The following is a 17,366-nucleotide window of genomic DNA, read 5'->3' as shown; positions in this document are numbered from 1 at the left end:
TCTCTTGCGTCGATAACCTTCTGCAACCGCTGTTTCATTGCCTGGAAGGCATCCTGGAATGCCTTTTCCGGAATGTCCTTTAAGCTGATGTAACATGCGCCTGGATGCTTTCAATCGTGTCCCAGTGTTTTCCTTTCATGACTCCTTTTAACCGAGTAATCAAGAAAAAGTCAGCGGGAGCCAGATCAGGTCTGTAGGGAGGCTGGGGAACCAATGGGGTCTCGGTCCTGGCCAGGAAGTCGTTGACAGTGAAGGCGCTGTGACTCGGCGCGTTGTCGTGGTGAACTTTCCACGTGTACTTGATGTCGCTTCGGCAGCACGAGACGCTCCTTTTCAGTCTTTTGAGCACTCCAGGTAGAAAGCTGAAAAGCTGTAGTCCCGGTAAGTACGAATTCGTGGTGGACAATGCCTCTGACGTCAAAGAAGACAATGCGCACGGTTTTGATCCTGGACTTGTTCATTCGTGCGTTCTTGGGACGGGGCGACGATGGGGTATGCCACTCTGAACTCTGCCGTTTTGTTTCAGGGTCGTACTCAAAAATCCACATCACCAGTGATAACTGAGTTTAAAAAAATGAGGATCAAACGGTTCAAATGGCTCTGAGCACTATGGGACTTAACATCTTAGGTCATCAGTCCCCTAGAACTTAGAACTACTTAAACCTAACTAACCTAAGGACATCACACACATCCATGCCCGAGGCAGGATTCGAACCTGCGACCGTAGCAGTCTCGCGGTTCCGGACTGCAGTGCCTAGAACCGCACGGCCACCGCGGCCAGCAAATGAGGATCATTTTCATACATTTCCAACATTTCTCGGCACCAAAGCACTCGCATGTGCTTGTGTTCGTCGGTCAACACTTTTGAGACGAGTTTGGCACACACCTTTCTCATGTTCAAATCTTCGGTTACAATGCGGAAAACGGTTGTTTTTGGCATGTTTAGAGTTTGTGCTATCAATTGAAGGCTCAGCCGCCTGTCAGAGTTCAAACAATCGCGCACACGCGTCACATTTTCGTCGACTCGTGCGGTTGATGGCCGTCCACTGCGAGGTTCGTCGGTGATTCCTCTCGGCCCTCCGTGAACGACTTCTGCCATCGGAAAACTTGTGATCTGGGCAAGCAATCAGTCCCAAAGGCATGCTGAAGTAATGGAAACGTTTCGGTGGCGGACTTCCCACGTTTAACGCAAAATCTGATAGCGTACCGTTGCTCTACAGAATGATCCATTGTGCCGTGTTACATAAACTCAAAACGGGGTTGACGGAAACGCACGTCCTGACTCTCCGGCAGCTCGCAGCCGAATGAGACAAAGAGAGTTTTGAAGCTAACACCCCCTCCACTTAGACCAGCCGGTTACAACACGCTGTGGTGTACCGTTGTGTCAGAAAAAATGGGTCGCATTACTTATGGAAAGCACTCTGTATGTCCGTAAGATGAACGTTGCTAGGGGGTTGAGAGCAAAGAGTACATGCAATGCCTCAGACATCGTTAGGCTGTTACTTAGTCCAAGCGACGTGGCCACCGGAGGGGTTGCACGGCGACCACTATTATTCGCTCTACGGTACGCGATGACCTGTTCTGAGGGAGGGAGAGAGGGAGGGAGGCAGTGCGAGCACCCTGCTTGGAAATCAGGACGAAAGAAGGCGTTCGGTTGATTAACTATTTTCAGAATTTGCGCTAGATATACACTCCTGGAAATTGAAATAAGAACACCGTGAATTCATTGTCCCAGGAAGGGGAAACTTTATTGACACATTCCTAGGGTCAGATACATCACATGATCACACTGACAGAACCACAGGCACATAGACACAGGCAACAGAGCATGCACAATGTCGGCACTAGTACAGTGTATATCCACCTTTCGCAGCAATGCAGGCTGCTATTCTCCCATGGAGACGATCGTAGAGATGCTGGATGTAGTCCTGTGGAACGGCTTGCCATGCCATTTCCACCTGGCGCCTCAGTTGGACCAGCGTTTGTGCTGGACGTGCAGAACGCGTGAGACGACGCTTCATCCAGTCCCAAACATGCTTAATGGGGGACAGATCCGGAGATCTTGCTGGCCAGGGTAGTTGACTTACACCTTCTAGAGCACGTTGGGTGGCACGGGATACATGCGGACGTGCATTGTCCTGTTGGAACAGCAAGTTCCCTTGCCGGTCTAGGAATGGTAGAACGATGGGTTCGATGACGGTTTGGATGTACCGTGCACTATTCAGTTTCCCCTCGACGATCACCAGTGGTGTACGGCCAGTGTAGGAGATCGCTCCCCACACCATGATGCCGGGTGTTGGCCCTGTGTGCCTCGGTCGTATGCAGTCCTGATTGTGGCGCTCACCTGCACGGCGCCAAACACGCATACGACCATCATTGGCACCAAGGCAGAAGCGACTCTCATCGCTGAAGACGACACGTCTCCATTCGTCCCTCCATTCACGCCTGTCGCGACACCACTGGAGGCGGGCTGCACGATGTTGGGGCGTGAGCGGAAGACGGCCTAACGGTGTGCGGGACCGTAGCCCAGCTTCATGGAGACGGTTGCGAATGGTCCTCGCCGATACCCCAGGAGCAACAGTGTCCCTAATTTTCTGGGAAGTGGCGGTGCGGTCCCCTACGGCACTGCGTAGGATCCTACGGTCTTGGCGTGCATCCGTGCGTCGCTGCGGTCCGGTCCCAGGTCGACGGGCACGTGCACCTTCCGCCGACCACTGGCGACAACATCGATGTACTGTGGAGACCTCACGCCCCACGTGTTGAGCAATTCGGCGGTACGTCCACCCGGCCTCCCGCATGCCCACTATACGCCCTCGCTCAAAGCTCGTCAACTGCACATACGGTTCACGTCCACGCTGTCGCGGCATGCTACCAGTGTTAAAGACTGCGATGGAGCTCCGTATGCCACGGCAAACTGGCTGACACTGACGGCGGCGGTGCACAAATGCTGCGCAGCTAGCGCCATTCGACGGCCAACACCGCGGTTCCTGGTGTGTCCGCTGTGCCGTGCGTGTGATCATTGCTTGTACAGCCCTCTCGCAGTGTCCGGAGCAAGTATGGTGGGTCTGACACACCGGTGTCAATGTGTTCTTTTTTCCATTTCCAGGAGTGTACCTGAACCCGACTCAACGACCATTCACGTAAAACCCTATGACCTAGATCTCGCAGCTCGTTAGCCCATAAAGTCAAAATAATACACAGTCATTTAGGTATACTATAAAACTCTACTAAAACACCTTTGTTAAATTTATTATTCGCACTGGGTATAATAATGCAAGAAATCAGTTAAGGAATATTTTTTTCCCATTTCATCGCCATGTGTCTTACTGCTGCGGTCACTAGGTGACAATAGTCATAATTGTATGATCTGTCTACACCCGCCAACCGGTCTTATATACTGTCTCTCCAGCATCAGTGGTACGACTTATACAGACAACGCCAGGACGGTAAAGAAAACATGATAATTGTCACATTGCTGAGAGGCATGCGCATATGCGTTACGCTCTTCGCAAAGTTAACTGTCGTGTACTGCGTTTTGGAATATTTTCAGCGAGAAACAAGATCCTCTGAATGGCTTATAAAGGAGCCCGAGAGTCGCGCTCAACTGGAAAAACGTCTTGTATGGCATCGTATCTTGACTCAGATTTTTTTATTGGAATACTTGGTCCTTAAATGGCTTCGTACCTCGGAAAAGAAGCCCTGCTTAAAATTAGGGTAGTTGCGCGATGTGCGGTCATCTGAAAGGTTCGACCAGTGCCTCTCCGCGCCTCCCCTTCCCGACACCCAGCATAGAATTTGTATTTGATGATCGTGCCTGTTGGCATCGAGCAGCGACAGCCCGGTATCTGCTCCATCAGTCGTAAATCAAAACAGTATCCACCCACTCACATCCTGCTCCGCTCACATGAGCAGAGTGCACATAAAAGTCATATCGATACTAGACGGGAGTTAACAGCTTTTGTGACCGCGCGAAACTTTACTGTCTATTCAGCAGGTTCCTGGGGTAAAGGCAACGGCATGTGTGACTCATCTGGACAACTCTGGTTTAATGACTGCAAAATTGGCGCAGACTGTTGCAAAGAGGATGTTTGCACTGGCAGCTGTGTTCTTAAATCTGCTTATAACTGCAGAGAAGCATGGTGATAAACTGCATTTAACCTTCATTTCGTTTCATCATTTTTGTCTATATAGCGTAAAATTAATTTCATTTCATCCATTATAACATTGCTGAAAAGACCTACGACTTTTTAATTTAATTAAAGAAATGCCCTTACCAAAGGTAAATATTTTACATAATGCTTACGTGCAAGATGAATGAAACAAAACTGAAACTGGAGGCAGTAAATGTTTTCGTGATAAAAATGAAAAATAATTTGTAAAATAATGAAAGTAGGATTGTTTCTACACCCTCAACAACACTAGCGGCTTGTAAAGTGCAGGCCACGAACAAAATTTCCATGTAGAACTCCATTTATATCATTTAAGTATCCTTAGAGCCTTTACCGAGCGAGGTGGCGCAGTGGTAGCACACTGGACTCGCATTCGGGAGGACTACGGTTCAATCCCGCGTCCGGTCATCCTGATTTAGGTTTTCCGTGATTTCCCTAAATCGCTCTAGGCAAATGCTGGGATGGTTCCTTTGAAAGGGCACGGCCGACTACCTGTCCCATCCTTCCCTAATCCGATGAGACCGATGACCACGCTGTTTGGTCTCTTCCCCCAAAACAACCCAACCCTTAGAGCCTTAGATTTCGAGGAGAAAAAATTGGTGTTTGGTTATGAAATCATAAAATTTAATATGTTAAATTAGGAGCCATATTTCTCTCAAGAAATGATTGTAATAAAAGTCAAGAAAATACGGAAAACTTTCGGGAGGACATGCACCAAATAGAAATTTCATGTTTGGATAACATTTACAAGACTTAATATTTGACAGTAAAAAGGTCTTGAAACTGGACTCGGTGTTAAATAACTGGTAATCTGATTTATAGAGACACTGTGAGAGCTTCAGTGATAAGACTTTAGAAGATACACAGCATTTGCTCATATAGATGGAGTGCACCTGCTTTTATTCCATTTGTTGACATAGTTGTATACAGTCACTCCTATGAAATGACAGAAAAGAATAAGAGACGTACAATATTACACAAGCTGGGAATGCGAGCAGGCCTTTGGATGAATACTCGTGGAGTCATTACTAAACCATCACATAACTACATATACTTCATCTGTCCTTCTCTCTTTGACCATGCCTAGCAACGTAAGCATTGTACTTCACACTGCTATGCGTAAAGAATTTCTAAACACCCATGATCTGCTATTTTCTATGGTCAGATCTTTTGTGATGTCTGCAAGAACAGTATTGAAGTTGTTGCATTTCGAGTCACATAGATATCAAATAACAAAAATAAGAACTATTTCCTTTTTGGTGACACAGCATACATATTCCAGTCACAGGGAACTCCCAAGCCCGAAGCAAAATTATCTGAGCGAAGAACACTGAAGGTTGCAGGAAAAACTTAATATTTATGATTTCGTAGATGTTGGATGGGATGGATTTTTTTCGCAATGCAAAAGACGACACGTTTGATAAACAATACGGTAATTATTATAATCTCCGCAGAGACAAAGTCAGCTTCATATCCGAATGCACACCCATGGGCAAGGTTGTTGTTATGATCTAGCTATTCTAGTTGTTAACATACGTCATATGTTAAACCAAAGGTTGCGTTTTGCAGCAGTGAAAAGTAGTCTTATGTTTCGGTTAAAATGACTTTATCGAAGCTTATACAGTCCTCCTCCTTTTTCAAGAAATTCTGTGGTAAGGTGAGTGAAGTTAGGGTCTGTGCTGAACGCCGCTAGCAATACTTTCTCCAACATTTCAAGGGTGAATGCTAAATAAAGGAATCTATATCACGGAGTTGCCCGCAGCCTCTTATGATGATCAAATGCTGACGTAGACATAAAAAAAAAGATTCAAATGGCTCCAAGCACTATGGAACTTAACATCTGAGGTCATCAGTCCCCTAGACTTAGAACTACTTAAACCTAACTAACCTAAGGACATCACACACACCCATGCCCGAGGCAGGATTCGAACCTGCGACCGTAGCAGCAGCGCAGTTCCGGACTGAAGCGCCTAGAACTGCTCGACCACAGCGGCCGGCCGTAGACATCAGCTTGCACATTTTATGGGGAGTTACGATGAGACAAGCATGCAAGGATGATGAAGGAGCACAAATAGCGAAATAAAACAAGCTCATAGGGCCAGAGGACCAGCACAAATTAACTTACACAGAGGATAAGAAGAGCGAAACGTTCCATCGTGGTTTCTATTCATTGATCTGAATGCTATTGCGGAACAGTTTGAGCCACTGCGACTAAATACGTAGCGGAAGTAATTATCAAAATCTTAACCTTAGAATTGGGAAGGCGACAAAGGGGGCAATAAATACCTCGTAAGCACACCCAAATTGTTGGTTGCTTTATAAGGGTCACAGAGATCTACAGACGTGTATTACTGGTGACAGTTTGGTGTAAAATTATGTAACATGAGTTGTCGTCGCGTATGAGATCGAATTCTTCCTCTCCAGGTATCAAAAAGAATTCCGGTGAAATCGATCGTACGAAACCTCGCTCTGTTCACGAATAGCAGCGAAAAAGCTGTAAATACGACAGATCCTAACTTGCCACCACGTTTCTTAATTTCCAGAGAGACTTCGGCACAGACCCACAGTATCGTCTAGTTTATCATTTTCTCATATTTCCGGAATATCGCTAAGTGTGCTACTGGATTGAAGACTTTCCTACAAACAGAACACTGTACAACGTCATCGATGGAGATACAATTTGCACGCGGCTTTGCTAAGAACAAAAATGACTAATTACACTGGTTCAGCTTACTTCTGCACAGATTACTGAGGTAACTTATCAATACCGTTGTGAAGTGTATCATCCGGTTTTAATGGTTACACCCACTTGCCCCCCTTGACATGTGCAAGCACAACCCGTCTTCTGTCAGTCCGAATTAGAAGTCCGCCCCTATAATGGCCTCGGCGTCGACATGATGTAAAAATCCTGTCTTCGTTCGGCAGGTTTCCAGAGTGTTCCGGTCTACGACCAGCCGTTGTCCGTCCAGTTATTTGGTTCTTCGCCATTCATCTACGTCTACATCTACATTTATACTCCGCAAGCCACCCAACGGTGTGTGGCGGAGGGCACTTTACTTGGCACTGCCATTACATCCCTTTCCTGTTACAGTCGCGTATGGTTCGCGGGAAGAACGACTATCGGAAAGCCTCCGTGCGCGCTCGAATCTCTCTAATCTTACATTCGTGATCTGCTCGGGAGGTATAAGTAGGGGGAAGAAATACATTCAATACCTCATCCAGAAACGCACCCTCTCGAAACCTGGACAGCAAGCTACATCGCGATGCAGAGCACCTCTCTTGCAGAGTCTGCCACTCGAGTTTGCTAAACATCTCCGTAACGCTATCACGCTTACCAAATAACCCTGTGACGAAACGCGCCGCTCTTCTTTGGATCTTCTCTATCTCCTCTGTCAACCCGACCTGGTACGGATCCCACACTGACGACCAATACTCAAGTATAGGTCGAACGAGTGTTTTTTAAGCCACCTCCTTTGTTGATGGACTACATTTTCTGAGGACTCTCACAATGAATCTCAACCTGGCACCCTCCTTCCAACAATTAATTTTATATGATCATTCCACTTCAAATCGTTCCGTACACATACTTCCAGATATTTTACAGAAGTAACTGCTACCAGTGTTTGTTTCGCTATCATATAATCATACAATAAAGGATCCTTTTTTATATGTATTCGCAACACACTACATTTGTCTATGTTAAGGGTCAGTCGCCACTCCCTGCACCAAGTGCCTATCCACTGCAGATCTTCCTGCATTTCGATGCAATTTTCTAATGCTGCAACTTCTCTGTATACTACAGAATCATCCGCGAAACGCCGCACGGAACTTCCGACACTATCTACTGGGTCATTTATATATATTGTGAAAAGCAATGGTCCCGTAACACTCCCCTGTGGCACGCCAGAGGTTACTTTAACGTCTGTAGACGTCTCTCCATTGAGAACAACATGCTGTGTTCTGTTTGCTAAAAACTCTTCAATCCAGCCACACAGCTGGTCTGATATTCCGTAGGCTCTTACTTTGTTTATCAGGCGACAGTGCGGAACTGTATCGAACGCCTTCCGGAAGTCAAGGAAAGTGGCATCTACCTGGGAGCCTGTATCTAGTATTTTCTGGGTCTCACGAACAAATAAAGCGAGTTGGGTCTCACACGATCGCTGTTTCCGGAATCCATATTGATTCCTACAGAGTAGATTTAGGTTTCAAGAAATGACATGATGCGCGAGCAAAAAACATGTTCTAAAATTCTACAACAGATCGATGTCAGAGATATAGGCCTTCCTTTTCTGCGTTCTCTTGTGTCCGACTGAGTGCGCTACTTTACTCACGTTGTTTCTGCGGAGCTAATATTCTTCCACACCAGCTTCTCGCCTCAGGACGCACCGTGCAGGGCTCGTGTGTCTGCACGCCGGCGGCGGCCGCTCAGTACAGAACAGGTCAGCGCGCGGAGGCGGCCGCTCGGTCTCGGCCGCCCGGCGTTCGCCGCGTCCAGGCTTTTAGTGCCGGCTGCCGGTAACGGCTCACACACACACACACACACACACACACACACACACACACACACATACATACACACACAAAGGACTCATTTACGACCAACACACCAGCACAACACATCCGGGAGCTGCTGAACAATGACTACCTCCCGCCTCAGTAAATAACTATGCGATCGCGCCTAGGCTTCGAGCGGCGACTGCAAAGGGAGAGAAAAGCTATAATACTGCGAACCTCGTACATGCGTACAGTATGCCTGTTACCAGTGGCATATTGCTTTATTTTCCTAGCGCATAAAGCTAAGGCAAATTTACTCTGTCTCGCTTGTGTTTTTGTTGTCTTTAGTCCTAAAACTGGTCTGGTGCAACTCTCCAGGCAAGTCTTTGCACAGCGAGAGAAAATATTTCATCGCTCCGTTATTACAACACTACTGGCCATTAAAATTGCTACACCGAGAAGAAATGCAGATGATAAACGGGTATTCATTGGACAAATACATTATACTAGAACTGACATGTGATTACATTTTCACGCAGTTTGGGTGCATAGATCCTGCGAAATCAGTACAACCTCTGGCCGTAATAACGGCCTTGATACGCCTGGACATTGAGTCAAACAGAGCTTGGATGACGTGTGCAGGTACAGCTGCCCATGCAGCTTCAACATGATACCACAGTTCATCTAGAGTAGTGACTGGCGTATTGTGACGAGCCAGTTGCTCGGCCACCATTGACCAGACGTTTTCAATTGGTGAGAGATCTGGAGAATGTGTTGGCCAGGCAGCAGTCGAACATATACTGTCTCCAGAAAGGTCCGTACAGGACCTGAAACATGCGGTCGTGCATTATCCTGCTGAAATGTAGCGTTTCGCACTTATCGAATGAAGGGTAGAGCCACGGGTCGTAACACATCTGAAATGTAACGTCCACTGTTCAAAGTACCGTCAGTGCGAACAAGAGGTGGCTTAGACGTGTAACCAATGGCACCCCATACCATCACGCCGGGTGATACGCCAGTATGGCGTTGACGAATACACGCTTCGAATGTGCGTTCACCGCGATATCGCCAAACACGTATGCGACCATCATGTAGCTGTAAACAGAACCTGGATTCATCCGAAAAAATGACGTTTTGCCATTCGTGCACCCAGGTTCGTCGTTGAGTACACCATCGCAGGCGCTCCTGTCTGTAACGCAGTGCCAAGGGTAACCGCAGCCATGATCTCCGAGCTGATAGTCCATGCTGCTGAAAACGTCGTCGAACTGTTCGTGCAGATGGTTGTTGTCTTGCAAACGTCCCCATCTGTTGACTCAGGGATCGAGAAGTGGCTGCACGATCCGCTACAGCCATGCGGATAAGATGCCTGTCATCTCAACTGCTAGTGATACGAGACCGTTGGGATCCAGCACGGCGTTCCGTATTACCCTCCTGAACCCACCGATTCAATATTCTGCTATCAGTCATTGGATCTCGACCAACGCGAGCAGCAATGTCGCGATACGATAAACCGCAACCGCGATAGGCTACAATCCGACCTTTATCAAAGTCGGAAACGTGATGGTACGCATTTCTCCTCCTTACAAGAGGCATCACAACAAGGTTTCACCAGGCAACGCTGGTCAACTGCTGTTTGTGTATGAGAAATCGGTTGGAAACTTTCCTCAATTCAGCACGTTGTAGGTGTCGCCACCGGCGCCAACCTTGTGTGAATGCTCTGAAAAGCTAATCATTTGCATATCACAGCATCGTCTTCCTGTCGGTTAAATTTCGCGTCTGTAGCACGTTATCTTCGAGGTGTAGCAATTTTAATGGCCAGTAGTGTATTAAGTTCCCCATTTTTGTCGGAACCGGGGATTACGGACCAAGTACAATAATTACTTGTGATTTCTCATTTCCTGTGGTTTTTCGTTTTAGGGTTCCGTACCTCGATCGGTCAAAACGGAACCCTTTATGGGATCCATTTGCTGCAAGTCAGTCCGACTCTCTGTTTGTTCAAACCCCTTTTTCAGGAACGAGTAGTCGCATCAAGTTGATATTAATGCCACACGTGGAGGCCTACGGTACCTTGGCGATATAAAAAAGGGAAGCATCTAAGTCAATGCAGTCAAAAGACATAGCCATCTATCTCACACATTTCATACTCGCTGACTCACTCATCAAAACCTTCAGGGTACTTCCCGTTGACCTAGAATCATGAAATTGAGAAAGAAGGGAGGTTTCACACTACCACGAAAGCAAAGAAACCCGGAAATTGTTGATTTGTGATTATAACACACGTAGAAAAATTGTAATTTTTTTTAAGTCCGTCTGTCTCTCCATCCGTTTCTTAAGACCTCTTTTCCTCAGGAAGGGCTAGACGTATCAAGCTGAAATTTATGTCACATACTAAGGTCTATGGTCCCTTGGCGGTATAATAAACGTTAGTTTCTACGTTAGTTCTGTCAAAATATACGGTCAAGTACGTCACGTATTTTGATACTCGCAAAGACAGTTAGCAAAACCTACAACGTATCTCCCGTTGCTTTACCAGTTAAGAGGAAGAAGGGGCCTCAGAAGAAGGTGACAGTGAAAAGAGAAGACGGGGCGGTAGCAAGTGCCTAAACTTGGAAGTGCGGAAGAAAAAGAAGAAAAACTTACGATTATTTAAAAGTGAATTTGTTTCTTGTGTTTGATCATATGCATCTGAATATTCTAAGTTTAATGCTGCACTCTGCATCAAAATCCGTCCATTGGGTTGTGATCCATTTAGTTTTAACGGAAGCGAAGCAACAAAATTCATATACGAAAAAGGGAGCCATTGTTTCCATTGTTCCGAAGGGTCGCGAGGGAGAACAACCTGGGGAGCACAGTTGATGGCGGACAGCGTGACGGTCGTAAGTTGCTGACGTAGGTGGGAGAGCTTGCATGGGCAGGTACCAAGGTGGCTCCTAGAATGTTCCGGAAGGTTGGCGTTTATACAGGGTGTTACAAGAAGGTACGGCCAAATTTTCAGGAAACATTCCTCACACACAAAGAAAGAAAATATATTAGGTGGACATGTGTCCGGAAACGCTTACTTTGCATGTTAGAGCTCATTTTATTACTTCTCTTCAAATCACATTAATCATGGAATGGAAACACACGGCAACAGAACGTACCAGCGTGACTTCAAACACTTTGTTACAGGAAATGTTCAAAATGTCCTCCGTTAGCGAGGATACGTACATCCACCCTCCGTCGCATGGAATCCCTGATGCGCTGATGCAGCCCTGGAGAATGGCGTATTGTATCACAGCCGTCCACAATACGAGCACGAAGAGGCTCTACATTTGGTACCGGGGTTGCGTAGACAAGAGCTTTCAAATACCCCCATAAATGAAAGTCAAGGGGGTTGAGGTCAGGAGAGCGTGGTGGCCATGGAACTGGTCCGTCTCTACCAATCCATCGGTCACCGAATCTGTTGTTGAGAAGCGTACGAACACTTCGACTGAAATGTGCAGGAGCTCCATCGTGCATGAACCACATGTTGTGTCGTACTTGTAAAGGCACATGTTCTAGCAGCACAGGTAGAGTATCCCGTATGAAATCATGATAACGTGCTCCATTGAGCGTAGGTGGAAGAACATGGGGCCCAATCCAGACATCAACAACAATGCCTGCCCAAACGTTCACAGAAAATCTGTGTTGATGAAGTGATTGCACAATTGCGTGCGGATTCTCGTCAGCCCACACATGTTGATTGTGAAAATTTACAATTTGATCACGTTGGAATGAAGTCTCATCCGTAAAGAGAACATTTGCACTGAAATGAGGATTGACAAATTGTTGGATGAACCATTCACAGAAGTGTACCCGTGGAGGCCAATTAGTTGCTGATAGTGCCTGCACACGCTGTACATGGTACGCAAACAACTGGTTCTCCCGTAGCACTCTCCATACAGTGACGTGGTCAACGTTACCTTGTACAGCAGCAACTTCTCTGAAGCTGACATTAGGGTTATCGTCAAGTGCACGAAGAATTGCCTCGCCCATTGCAGGTGTCCTCGTCGTTCTAGGTCTTACCCAGTCGCGAGTCATAGGCTGGAATGTTCCGTGCTCCCTAAGACGCCGATCAATTGCTTCGTACGTCTTCCTGTCTCGACACCTTCGTTCTGGAAATCTGTATCGATACAAACGTACCGCGCCACGGCCATTGCCCCGTGCTAAGCCATACATCAAATGGGCATCTGCCAACTCCGCATTTGTAAACATTGCACTGACTGCAAAACCACGTTTGTGATGAACACTAACCTGTTGATGCTACGTACTGATGTGCTTGATGCTAGTACTGTAGAGCAATGAGTCGCATGTCAACACAAGCACTGAAGTCAACATTACCTTCCTTCAGTTGGGCCAACTGGCGGTGAATCGAGGAAGTACAATACATACTGATGAAACTAAAATGATCTCTAACATGGAAATTTATTTGTGTGTGATGAATGTTTCCTGAAAGTTTGGCCGTACCTTTTTGTAACACCCTGTACACAGTTCCGGTTTACAGGCAAGTAACACTCAATTTAAGTGAAGGGAAATACCTCGAGTTCTGTGAGTTTGACTCGTCCGTGACCGTGAAGTGCGTCAATACAATATTTGAAAGTTAAGCAGAGATAACAAAATTTTCTTAATGAGTGATTCGAAGAAAAAGAAAGATAAGTAACGTGCCGTCGATCGCGCGTTCATTATGGAGGGATGAGTGATTCGAGTGTTAATAACAATTTGTCACATTTTCTTCTAGTAATACAGTTCAGAAAAGTGATGCGTATGATGTCACAGACGGGAGAGAAATTACTTACAGGGGTAGCAGCCCCTTGCTCAGAGGAGATCGAGGTCGTTTTCGACCCAGAGCGGATCATGTCGCCAACGTCGCTCGGATCCGAGTAGCTTAGTAAGCTGTGACGTGACTGCCTTTGTCGAGTGCAGTATGTCCCGTCGCGTTATGAGAGCCTTTGGATACTCTGATCAAATATTTGACTTTTATGGTGACACTCGTTCCAGCCGTAGACATGATCAGACGGTGGACTATGTACATTTGCTTACTGCGCGTGGCAATAATATTCTAACAGGCGTCCGTAGAAGAAAGTGTAAGTAGGCTGTTTAGGTTTTTATATAGGTAAAGCCATGTAGCGCTCTGTATGTAAATCACTGGCTGTGCTGTTATGTAAGTAGCCTGTTTAGGTTTTTGTATAGGTAACGCCACGTAGCGCTCTGTATGTAAATCACTGGCTGCGCTGTGTGCAGTCTGTGGCTAGTTTGCATTGTTGTCGGCCATTGTAGTGTTGGGCAGCTGGATGTGAACAGCGCGTAGCGTTGCGCAGTTGGAGGTGAGCCGCCAGCAGTGGTGGATGTGGGGAGAGAGATGGCGGAGTTTTGAAATTTGTAAGACTGGATGTCATGAACTGCTATATATATTATGACTATTAAGGTAAATACATTGTTTCTTCTCTATTAAAATCTTTAATTTGCTAACTATGCCTATCAGTAGTTAGTGCCTTCCGTAGTTTGAATCTTTCATGTAGCTGGCAGTAGTGGCGCTCGCTGTATTGCAGTAGTTCGAGTAACGAAGATTTTTGTGAGGTAAGTGATTTGTGAAAGGTATAGGTTAATGTTAGTCAGGGCCATTCTTTTGTAGGGATTATTGAAAGTGAGATTCCGTTGCGCTAAAAAATATTTTGTGTCAGTTTAAGGACAGTCCTGTATAATTTTTCAAAGGGGACGTTTCAAAAGTACTAGTTAACTTTCGCCAGTGTGTTTCATTTCCTGCGGGGGCCGCGAGTTCTCAGAGAGTGCGTTGGGAAGACGATTACTCTGAACTAGTAGTTATCGTGGATTCTGGTGAAAGGGTACAGTACTGCCCGACATAGAAAAGATGTGTAACAACATACTTTGTTGTTCTTGTCAGAACAGTGTTTTTTTGTATAATAACACCATTTTATTTAACACACCAAAGCCGGATGCCAATGTAGGAAAGCAGGGCAATTTGTACGTTTAATTATTCATATGTGCACTTCCTTAAAATATATCCCTGAATCCAGTTTGGTGATGTTTGTGAATTGAATGAATGGCTGGTCGTCTGCTGACCACTGATAGTGAAGGTAGATTCTGTGATCATGTATGAGACGGTTCTCTGGTCACCTTTGGCCGAACCAAGGAGAGGAAGTATACCAGAGCACCAGAGGGCCTGGAATGTGGCTGACCGATACGGTGGCAAGGTCCTTCCCCACTTCTGCGGAAGCACGGGATGACCGATGAACGGCCATGTTTCAGCCCTCTGTCGCTGGTTCCTGAGGTGTGAAGACGTGCTCTATATGTTCTCCAGAAAAACAAATTTAAACTAATATGGTATGCATGTGGAATATTTAGGAATAGATGAACTAATAATTTCTCTTTTCAGAAACTTTTGGTGGGAGGCTGATGTAAATTGTTCTGAAAAAGATAGGCGGGTAAAAATTCACGGGGAACGTAAGATTCTTCGGAAGTGACAAAGAAACCACGTGTTGTAATCATAAGACGTAATACTAGCGTGTGGTAGTATTAAGATGAAATACTTGCGTGTGTAAATCTAAGTTGAAAATAATTAAGATTTCCGTGTGCAGAACTTGAATTAGAGACAAGCACTTCCACGTGGTGAGTACAGTATGAGTCTCAACCAGACTATGAGACAATAAAAAGAATTAGAAGTGCTTGTCCTAGCATTCAGTTGAGGATCTGTGTGTGAGATAAATAAGATACCAAAACTTACATTATGAGATACATTCGTGTGACGCCAGCTTGATATTCAGATACTCTGAGAGTGAATTAAGGTGAGTCAGCCATCTGCCCGGCGACTCCAAGTGGGCTGCATTGCACAGGGAGATGTGCATAAATCCTCCAGAGTTTGTGGTACGAAAATTATTACGTAGGTCAGTGACGTGTGAACCTGGTATGACTATTGTTTGATGCGGGAACGCAGAACGAGTAGAAATCCAAACATTTTGTTTTTGAGATGTGTTTTATACTGCAGTGTGATTTATTATGTGTACTTAATCTGTGTGATTTGCTTGAGACAGTAGAAAATTAGTTTCAAATACGGTGGGACAAGCATGATTTTTCCTAGTAATGCACGAAAGTCAGCAAATTCGTTATGTTGCTAATGAATGCGGTTAAGAGAGTGTGGGAGAGAATGAAGTAGCGAAAGATTCCTTACCAATCCAGAAAGTGCATAGTAGCAATAGACAGAAACATTACGAGACCATAGAATAGTAAAATGCTTATGTTATGTCATGTCCATTGGGCGGAGAATCACTTGTTTAACTATTGTGTTTGAGTCTAACGCAAGGAATTTTTCAACATTAGCGTTATAGAATTTATTTTAATAAAAGAGGAGATATATAAAACAAATAGTAGTCTTGATTACTGAGATGTGGGTAGCCATTTTGTTGAGGTATTTTATCATAACCTCCATTTACTTGCTGGGATGCCCAAGCTTTGGATAAAATACATACGACAGGAAGGAAATGTGGCCTTGGCAGGGTGGAGTGAGTCCATCAGAAATGTGCACTAGCTATTAGTCAGATGCGTTATTCATTCCACTGCATTAAGAAGTAAAGACGAGTTGCAGTGGGCATGATAATCATGAAAGTATTTTTGATGTACGAATAATAATTGCACTCGTTTGGCAAGCCACTCATCTAGTAGGCCTGACTACTAGATGCCACAGAATGGGGTGGGAACCTCCCACTGGTATTGAACTCAAGATACTCTGAGCGAGGTGTGAAACTTATTTGTACCAGTTTGATTGGAGAACATAGGGCCTGAGCAATACAATCTATTTTACCAATCTAGCTGGGTACTCATTTACAGGATAATCAATCGCTTCCCTGGACTATATTTATCTTTAAGAAAACAGATGTGGCACGACAAGGACCGCATGAATTCATGAAATAAAATGTACACAGGAGAGTTTTTCAGGGAGCAGTGTTGTTGAGCTGGTGGCTACTTCCACCAGACCAGGTAAGTGCGATCAGTGTTTTTTGGTGTTCCTGAAGTTACGCTGGGTATCCCTTTAGAGGCTCTCATTTTTATGTATACGTTGAAACTGACTCTCCCCCCCCTTACCCCACGGGTTGTAGGGTTGCAGAAAACGATAGCTAATATTACAAGCTGTTACAGCTTGCAAAAATTGTGTAGGAGGAAGATAGGCTACAAGTTCACTTCCCTCTTGCCTTCTCAGAAACTTCGTACATGAGTGGACAGTAGGCTGTTGCAGAAAGCTTCCAAATATCACACTGAAAATTCCTTCTCGGTATTTCGAAAGTAGTTTCCCGTGGACGAATATGCGCGCACACGGATCATGAAACTTGCCCCTGCGTTACAGTTCACTGGGGCCATTATTAGGTGAAGAGCGTCAAAGCGGCTTACAGTTCTGCGAGGCGGACGTCCTTTGTGTAGAACCCTTTCTTAGTAGGCGGAGGCCTGCAGGAGGTGAAAGTGGGCACAGGCCTTACGGGGCAGGTGAAAATTGGAGAGAAAAAAATAGCGTTCCGCCTGGAATATTCCAGCGGCGGCGCGTGGGCGGCGCGTAGGGGCCGACGCCGGCGCCGATCAGGGCTGGAGCGACGCGGGGCGCCGCGGACGCCATCGCGCGACGCCCACGCCACCCGCCCTGCGCGTAGTGCCACCACCCGCCCACAGATGGCAGGCCAG

This window comes from Schistocerca cancellata, chromosome 6 (assembly GCF_023864275.1).
Source record: "Schistocerca cancellata isolate TAMUIC-IGC-003103 chromosome 6, iqSchCanc2.1, whole genome shotgun sequence".
In the NCBI taxonomy this organism is placed as follows: domain Eukaryota; kingdom Metazoa; phylum Arthropoda; class Insecta; order Orthoptera; family Acrididae; genus Schistocerca; species Schistocerca cancellata.
Note: the sequence above shows the minus strand (reverse complement) of the source record.